This window comes from Lagopus leucura, unplaced genomic scaffold (genome assembly GCF_019238085.1).
Source record: "Lagopus leucura isolate 7727_CA_CO unplaced genomic scaffold, USGS_WTPT01 Super-Scaffold_100157, whole genome shotgun sequence".
NCBI classification, from domain to species: domain Eukaryota; kingdom Metazoa; phylum Chordata; class Aves; order Galliformes; family Phasianidae; genus Lagopus; species Lagopus leucura.
This window is the reverse complement of record NW_024962334.1, coordinates 30,090,295-30,100,014: the sequence shown is the minus strand read 5'-3', so window position 1 is coordinate 30,100,014 and position 9,720 is coordinate 30,090,295. Positions and strand designations below refer to the sequence as shown.

Here is a 9,720-nt window from a genome sequence, read left to right as displayed (position 1 = left end):
GCAGGTCAACACAGTGATTTTTCTTTGGATGCTGTATGGGAACTGCTGAGTCACGGCCTGAACCTCTGATTGATCACCTGAGGTGAGCCATGAGTCAGCCAGAGGAGCACAGGTGAAGGCAATTCACCTGTGCTGCCGGAAGGGGTGGAGCCAGGCTGCACCCCTCCTGGACCTATTTAAGAGCTGGCTACCAGAGGGGAAGGATCTCTTCTGGAGATTGCCTCTATTGGAGTCTTCTGGTGAGCTCAGCTGAAGGGTAAGCTCTTCCACTTATTCTCTTTTGTGATCATTGTCTACTTTGCCTAATTCTCTTGATTATATTGTGATTATAACATCTTGATATCTGTTGATTATACAATTATATTGTGATTATAACATCTTGATTGTACAGATGCAAAGTTTATTGATTTTAAAAAGATAAGGCTTCATTATATATTAAGCACAGAAAGGAGAAAGAGATTAAAGGTTAGATTCCAATACACAATCTTTCTTCTATTCACATTATAGGTAAATACTCGAGGAGTCATTCCTTTTATTTTATTTTTTTTCCTCCTCTGTCTAAAAGAGCATTTAATTCTTCCACCAAAATTCAACTGAGGAATTGGAAGGCCTCATGCTCTGAATATTGCATACACTAATAATAGTAAAGTCATGTTTCAGCACTATATTATGGGAAGATGAAAATTATTTCTGTGTGTGGTGGTATAGCAAAAATGCTAAGTCACAGCTTGAACCAGTGACTGAGCACCTGGGAGGAAGGCAGGGCCAGCCCAGGGAGCTCAGGTGTATGCAATGCAGCTAAATGATCACAAGGGGTGCAGCCAGGATCCACCTCTTCCCAGACTTCATTTAAGGGTTGGCAGTGGAGGTAAGGCTGCCTTGTTTGAGATTCCTGTGTATTTGAAGCATTCTGAAGGTATTTTCTTTCCTTTGTGTTTAAGGTTGTTGGATTTGAGTAAATTCTCACTTGCTGCAGCTTAGAATCTTGCTGCTCTGCTGTCATTGTTGTACTTTCTATTGTGTTACGTATGGATTCTTGTATGATGGTGAAAACTCATAAGCATGGATGTGCAGGGCCTGCTTTCACTCTAAACACTGCTTAAATTGGCTTGTCAGCTTAGTCTTTTGCTTTATTAAAAGGCTTAGATGAGCATGTTTTCTTTGATTCAAAATTATTTCCCTCAACTTAAAAATGTGGGTTTTATTTCATCTGCTTTATGTCAACCTTAAACTGAAACTAGTAGAGTTCTTGTTTCTCTCCATGAACAGAACAACCAGTTCTTTTTAGAAGTCAGCAACTGTATGGACTTCTCAAGTTTCTCAATTGCATGAGAGATGAGGTAGTGACAACTTGAATGCATTCAAAAAAAAAAAAAAAAGATTTAACCTGCATTTGTATGAGCAAGGAGGGGGAGCAGTGGAGAGAAACCAAAAGCTAGAGCTTAGTAAGAGAAGTGGCCTTAGTACAAGTATCCTCTGAGGACATGAGTAAGGCAAATGAAAAGCCAGAGGAAAGCAGTAGTGGAAACATGTGAGACATGAGCTTTATGGGTGAATAAGAAAGGTTGAGTTTAGTGATTATAGCTTTCCCTTTTTCCATGTTTGTAGGCTGCCCTTGCATGTTCCATGGTTCAACTGTACAGAAAAGTATCAATGAGTGGGGATTTACAGAAGCTGCTCTGACAGTTTCTGGCCCCAGTTACTCTTTTTCTGTGAGGTTGTGACTGGTTTTTGTTAAGAGTCATGAGAGATGCTTAAATGTTCAAAGCTCTGCAAAGTAAACATATATAGCTGGTAGCAGCATTTGTAAATTAAAGATTACTCTAATCTTCAGTGACAGATTTATAAAATACTGCTTTAAATTCTGCTTCATGCTGTCAAGTCAACTGAGTTTATTTTGGAGACAAAAGCAATTTAAGAAAACTCATAGATTGCTTCGGCCACCAAAGGGTATAAATTATCCCTAACTAATTTCTGTCAGTAGAGTATGTTGAGCTGTTTAGATAAAGCATGCTTTTTGACATTTATCACAGAATGATACTTTCTTACAGACTGTTAGTCACAGAAGGGGGACATAGGATGAATCACTGAGGGGCTGGTAATCTTTTTGCTGACATAAATGATATTGGTTATGGATGAAGAAATTAGCACACTTTTCCTCTAGAATGGTACAGTAGTATGCAATCAAACAGAAATGCATTCAAATTCTAATGGTAAAAATACTGTAAACACATAAAAATGTATCTGGATGTGGCAGATGCTGTTACTAAATATATATTTACTAGGATACAGAAAAAATCCTTCTGAGGTAGAAGCAAGAAATCTGTTGCTTAAGTTAAATGCTTAGCAATGCATCTCGCCCCAAATTCTTTACAAGTCAACAGTTTTTGAACCCACATTCTCAGCATAATGATTTGATACATTTTTGGGGGGGTAAAATTGCAATTTACACAATTACATCTGTCTTTCTCATACAGATACCATTATCCTAAAGTCTAACTGCATGAACACAGGGAATGAAGTATATATACTACCAAGTAATATAGTACTGATACCTGCCAGAGCTGTATATAGTGCTGTGCATATGCCAAGAAATCTGTGAGTGAACCCATTCTGGAGACGTGCACTGTGGGCTTTCCATGAAACTTCACATTTCACACCTCACTACTGGGACTGCCTGCCAGGAACATGCCCCTTGCCCTTGCTGCGGGAGAGAATCTGCTTGCAGATTCATTCTTCTCACCCCAGATCATCTGGAACAGCTTTCTGGAACAGGTGCATGCCATCAGCATCCTATAGGGCCCATCTGTATCTGTCCAAATGTTCTGGATGAAGACAATAGCCAATTGATTTGCTGCTGTTTGGGCTGAGGAAAGAAAACTGATGTGGTTAGCAAATTGTTAACAAGCTGTTAGCAAACTGATCTTTTTTTCTTTATTAAATGTAATCATACACCATATTCTTTCTTTTAAACTGCATTCTTTTAGGTTTGAAATGGAAAAGGGGAAAAAAGTAAAAACTCATTAAAAATTATATGTTCCCTTGAGATCGCTCTCTACAGACGTCTGTGCAAATTGCCAGACGTGAGCAAGTAGGTGCTGTTTATGAGCTTTACCTTACATTTTTAATGGAAATGAATAGGTAAATAAAGATGAGAAAGGAGAACAGTCAGACTTCCAGAGCCCATCTCTAAGATTAGTTCTCTAAGATAAATCTGATCTATATCTTCTCTTACAGTGAGAACTGAACTGTTCAGCCCACTCAGTTGTAATTTTCAGTTTTCCTATTTTGAAAGCACAGATTGGGTACCTTTCTTCTTCTCCAGTTAGAAGAACATTTCCATAGTTTCATTCAAGGGTGCCCTCTTGCTTTCTAATTCAACTGCTTTCTTTATTCTTACCATGAGTTTCTGAGAACTGCTGTTTTCTTTGGTTGCTGTCATAGAGCTTTCTTGATTGGAAGGCCTCTGTTCTTCATAATGATGAGTATGTACTCCTCTGTCTCTGTACCTGCCATTTCATATCCACTACCTGAAGTAAATATAGCCTAGGGTGCTGGTAATGCCTGTGTGTATGGGGGGATGAGGGTGCTAGTATCTTGGACACTAGTGTTGGACATCAAATTACTTTGTGTTCCACTATGTTGCTATAATTCTCTTTTTTGCTTTGTCACTGGGACAGATGCTTTCTGCCTGGAGTTAAACAGGGTATAGGTAACAGATACATCAGAATTTGTACCTCTAGGATGCCCTCCAAACCCTTTATCTAAGTCCTAGCAGGATTTGTATGAGAAGCTGCAGTATAAGTGGAAAGTTATAACTGACCGCACTTACTATAGAGTGCTATCCAGTAATCTTCATATTACTAATAATAAATACCACAATTACCTAATGCAGTGCTTCAGGACAATCCATGTGGGAGCTGATCTGGGTAATTCTAATGCAGTGTTCACTGGGAATTTCAGTCCATTCCTATTGCAGACTATTCTGCTAAATTTATTTCTTCATTCTGTGACTTCTATCTTTAATGTTACTCTTTGCCCTTGATTTTTCCAGTTTTGTATACTGCATACAAAAGCCATATTAATTCCATTAATATTCATGTTTGTATTTTATACCTGACAGAATTGCTCCTGCATACTGTGAAAACCACTGAATTTTAGAAGCTCATTATAAAGTGTAAATAAATCCATATCATTGCATAATGATACTTTATTATCAATTTAAGCAAAGTGTAAATCTAATCTTAACAATCAAACAGTTGTTGGGCTTCCTATCACAATGGCATCCAGTTCTTGGCAAGGGATTTGGTCATCATGGTAGTTCAAAGTTAAATCAAACCATTTCATTTTGACCATTTCCAAACTAAATGGCTTGCTTTTTTCTTTGAACAAAGCTTAGTTAAAAAGATAATGTCCTCAAAAAAATATAGGATTCAGTTCACAATTAATTCTTCAGTATCACATCAAAAATCACTTTATATGTAGGTTGCTGCTGTAATTTGCTACCATCGCGTGCATTACTGAAAGTGGGCCATATTTACTTCCTGTGCCTCGCTCTTCCTCAGGCCCTTTTAGGATAAAACTTTTGAGAACTGCATAAAAATGAGAAAGAGTGTTAGGACTGATCTTACTTTTCAATTGTCAAAAGTAGTGTTGTGTAACTTTTGCTGTTTGATGCTCACTTGTGGTTGCCAGGAGGTGTGGGTTTTCTTGGTAGTAGAGGGGAAGCTGGGTATTGTTTTTCAGAGATGATCAACCTGTGTAACTCACTGTCATGAGAAACTGCTGATGCACAGCTTAGCAAGTTTCAAGAAAGTAATTGCATATTTATGTGGCATAGAAGAACATTCACATTTGCATTAGGTAGGATATAAATAAACCTGTAAGGCTCATCTTCTTCTAATTGTATGGCATTTTAACTTTATCAGTAAAAGTTAAGTAATATAATCCTCACTTTAAAAAGCATGAAATTCTTAATGTAAGAAATAGTGTTTATGGATGAGATTATTCCATGTAATAGTATTCTTCTCAGCTATATAACTTTGTCCAGGCATATGTTTATATAACTTATAATTCCCATGTGACTGTGACTTAAAAAGGTACTTGCCATCACTATAACTAATTACAAGTATTGTCCTTGAGCTCTCAATTGCAGACACAATTATTATATTACTTCAGGTAACAAAACTGAGTTTCACATGAGAACAAGATTGGACTCCAAATCACCAGAATCTTTTCTAAGAATCTAATATTAGTAGAAGAAGCTGTTACTTCTCTCCAGGAGGAATGAAGCTGCTCAGAGCTGGGTTTCTGGGCCTGCCCAGCAGCTCAGTGATGAGGAGCAGCTGTATAAAACAAGAAGAGTTTTGTGGAAGCACAGAGAACAATTGTACTTATCATCTGGATGACTTGCATCCTTGTCTTTGCCACAGGTTTCCTCTGGCACAAACATGTCCCACATCACCAATATTAATTCAGTTCCTTTGTCATCAGTTTCAGGTGAGCAATCATCACAAGCATCTGTACATCAAACATCAGTTTTGTGTTGTGCTTTTTTCTAAGCAACGTAAAAAATGTTTTACCAGTTATCTTCTGAAATACAAGCATCACATTGAAAATGTGTGAAGTGAAAGTGTGTAAAAACCATTCATGATGAACGATGGTCTGTTCTTAATTAGACAATTTTATAGCCTTCAATGTTCATCTATTTTTAGTATATATCATCCTTTCTCTAATTGTGCCTTGTAACTTTAAAGAGATTAAAAGCAGTTGGATGTAAACTTTTCTGACTTAATTGTAGTTGGTTATTATTTGGAACTATTTTAAAAATCAGTAAATGCAGATTAGCCTCACTAAATTATTTCTAGATTGTAAACCTAATCAACTAAATATTAGTGATAAGTCAGAACCCATTTTAATGCAAAATGTTTTGCCATGAAAGCAATGAAGTCTAAAAAGATTTTGTTTAGAAACTCATACAAAATAAAGAATGTGTGCTGGTTTTGTATCTTTTCTAGGATTTTGTGGAGTTACAGAGGAGAAATTAAACCAAATTACTGATGGTATTTGGTATTTTCCAAGTTTGCAAGTAAAGCCTGTGATTGTGAATAGCAGGTGCATTACAGTTGAGATCTCTCATACATTTAACTTCTTTATTCCCTATCCATGTGGATTTTGTCTGCTATACATCTCTAGCAATTTACCACACACTGTTAAGAATGAGCTGAAAACGAAAGATACTGTAGAAAATATAGAAGCTTCATAATAAAATATCAAATATGGTTTTAATCTATTATACATTCTTGTTTTCTAGATATCTGCAAGATCCACTCAAAGTGGAGTGAGAATTATTTTAAGAGGTTCATATTTAATTCATTGTTGTGAAGACATATACTAACTTTTCTGCCTTCAGTTATTGTATGCCGTTGTTATAGAGCCCTTAATCACATTCTTACAGTTCTTTGGGCTTTTCTTGCCATGCAAATATAACTTATCCTAGTGGAATATCTATGTGTTTTTAGAGCTTGAATTTTAATCTTCTTAAATTAATCTGCCTAAAACTAAAAACATAAAACTATACTGTAGTCATGCACTATGCAACTAGTAGACAATAGATTATGGCTGCTCCTTCAAGAGCAGTGAGGGGGTAAGTGCAGGTGGAGGCAGTATTTGTGCAGCAGGGCCTAAACAGAGTGTTTGTCCATGGCTTCAGAGCGTATGCAGAAAGGTTCACTTCCCAGTACTGTTGTAGTCTTTTAATGTAAATGTAGCATCAATGAAAACCAAAAATTTCCAAGTGCTACGAAACTATAAAGATGTACAGGTTGCTCCAAAAGTAATGCTTCCTATTTATTTCTATGAAAACCACAGGAGGTATGTAGAGCATAATAACACTACTTGATAGAGAAAATTCTCAGCTACAGATCACTGTTGTTCAACACAGTCACCACAATTATCTTTTCATTTTTACCAGTGATGAACAAGAGCCTGCATGCTCTGCTTGTAAAATATCTGAACCAGAGGTTATGAACTACTGTTATTCTTGTCACTGCTGAAAAGTACCACCCACCATCTCACTGTGCTCACATCCAGTGTTTGGTATCCAGAAATATTCAGCAAGCATTAATGAAAGTCAATGGGGTGCAATTGTATTCCACATGGAGGAGTTCAATTCCACACCTTTGTTTCATCTGCACTCCCATGCCAGATCCCATTCTGTCAGATTGCCCTCTGCTGCCATTTGTCATGTGGCAAAAAATTCAATGGAATATTGGCAGGAAGGTTCAACTTCTATGTCATACTGCCAACGTCTGGCCCTGAGATTTTGGGCCAGCATAATAAAGTAGGAGGCATTAATTTTGGAAGCCCTTGGTAATCTTCATGGAGCTCCCATTTCTGATGGTTTCAATTTCTGTGTTATTGTAATATAACCAGGACCAACTAATTTTGCTTACCACCTTAAAATGGCCAAATGATAACTGGAGGTAAACAAGATATGAAGAAAAAAATGGAACAGAGGAAATGTTTAATGTTTTTTCTTAGAAGAAAGCTCAGTAGGAAACCCTATCTCTGAAGACTAAGAAGCAAGAGATTTTGGGAGAAGAGAGTTTGTCTCCCCTCCCTTCTGGGCTTGCACAGGAACCCTGAATGAGGGCTGCCTTGTCTCTGCTCCAGCAGCATTTATTATCAGCAAACTGCACCATACTATATCTACGACATAAGAAGCAGTTTCAAAGCTTTCTGATGGCAGACACCATCCTGGATCTTCTGGGGAAGATCAGAGCCAACGCTTGTGAGGGCAATTAGGCCTATGTATTTTATAGACAAAAACATCCTTTATTGTCTCCTTTGGCTGGCACTAGGCATTGTTCAAGAAAAAAGGATCTTGATTTTGGGTTGATGTGTCCAAGAGGATGGTTATGTATCTGACTCTGGCAACCACTTTGGGTGCTTTTGAGAATTCACATTATCAGACATCTCCACCTCCAGTGGATATGTGATTCAGAATAGTATCTGCGGCATTCAGTAATTCAAATGCAAATAGAAAGCTGCTGCATCTTGAAATAATGCTGGCTCAGAGATAGTTTGCTATGTCATTATACAGTTTGCTTAAAATAATTTAGTGAAATAATATCTCACGGTTGCATACAATTATTTTTGATTGCTTTCTTAAATGTGTTCATAAAATTTTATAGTGCCCTTTCTACAACACCTACCATTTTCCTCACTGTTTAATGAATGATTCTGAGTTACAGCACCTCCATCTTGTGGTAAACTTGAGAAATAAATCTTTCTTAATGCTATCTGCCAAAAAGTCCCTCTTAAAAAAAATATGGTAATAAAGATTTGTCCAGGTTTTAACTTGGCTCCAGGTGCTCCAGGAAGTTTATGTCAGTGGGATTTTCTCCCTGCCTCCATCTTGCAGCAGTCTGCTGGGACAGTCTTCTTAGGCCAAGCTGAAACCCTCATCCTTCAAAGCTGGCAGTGGGAGGACATCATCTTCCCCCAAGGAGTGAGGGAGGTACTGTGCTTCTTGAGAAGTGCTATCAGTTACTAGCAGTGTTTAGGTATTGAGAATTTTAAAGGTGTATAAATACCTGCTGCAGCAGAAACTTTCAATCATCATAATTCTATTGCAATTATAAAGATGTTTTTCAAAGGTTAAACATCAGTTTTCCATTGCTGCTGTTGACTAGGAGCATGAATACATCTGTATTTTGAGTTTGAAATAAAATTTTGTAATATAAAGACAATCTGAAAAGCGAAGCTGTTTCAAACTCTAGAAAAGGCCCTTCAAGAATGGTAGTCTGAATGCTTGGCAGCTGGGATCCATATACTGGGCCTTCTGGTTTTCTGTCGTTGAGATGCTGTGTGCTGTGATTGCAAAAGGTTAAGTATTTAGCAGAGGTGCCAGCTAGATGCTAAGTAAGAAGCTGCTTGCAATTTCTACCTTGATAGTTTGAGATTTTGCTTATTCTGAAGTGTTCAAAGCGGCTTGCTACTCAAATGTGGTCTTGCAAGTGAAGAAGAAAGGGAATAGATCCCATCCATTGATCTCTTGGCTACAGTTGTGCTGGGGGAAAAGTATGCTGTTAGCCTTTGCTGTCACAGGGGTACATTACTGGTTCAGTTCAGCTTTCTCTGCTAGGACCTCCTGGTCTTTTTTGGAGTTACAGTTTCCTTGCTGCAGGAAGTTGATTTTGTCGCTGTTGAACTTCACAGAACTCCTGTCGCCTGATTTTTCTGGTCTATCAAAGCCACTATGAATGGCAGTTCTATCTAGGGTTTAAAATAAGAAGTTGTACTTCATCTGGAGCAAGAATTATAACTGCACACAGTTTAAGCATATAAACAGTTCTGTAACAAGCCGTCTAACATCCTTTCTCTGACAATGGTCAGCAGAGAAAATTAATGTAAACCAAGCAAATTCTCATTTATTCTTGCTCTCTTATGAGCTACTAACTCTGTGAAACCTGTTGTGGAGGCTCTAACTTTGAATGTGTGTTTGGACTTTTCAATAGCAGGAAGGGAAGTCAGCCCATTTGTATTTCCCTGACAATCCTCCCATAGCAATAAAGTCACAATCTAATGATGGATTATACAGAGGAACTGTTTGTTTATTTGATTTAAGCTTGCATCCTCACAGTGTTTTTGTTATACTTAACTCATATTGGGAAGAATATGGAAAAACTGGGAAGAATAATTCCCTTCTCAGCTTGC

The 9,720-nt window shown here is 37.6% G+C and overlaps 1 long non-coding RNA gene across 1 annotated transcript; it reads left to right on the top strand.

The window, feature by feature from the left end:
* The first annotated feature begins 217 nt into the window (after window positions 1-217).
* On the top strand, window positions 218-7,543 carry LOC122189218. The gene is made up of 3 exons (XR_006181750.1): window positions 218-256; window positions 5,433-5,499; window positions 7,435-7,543. It is a non-coding gene; the product is annotated as an uncharacterized LOC122189218 (long non-coding RNA).
* Window positions 7,544-9,720: the final 2,177 nt, after the last annotated feature.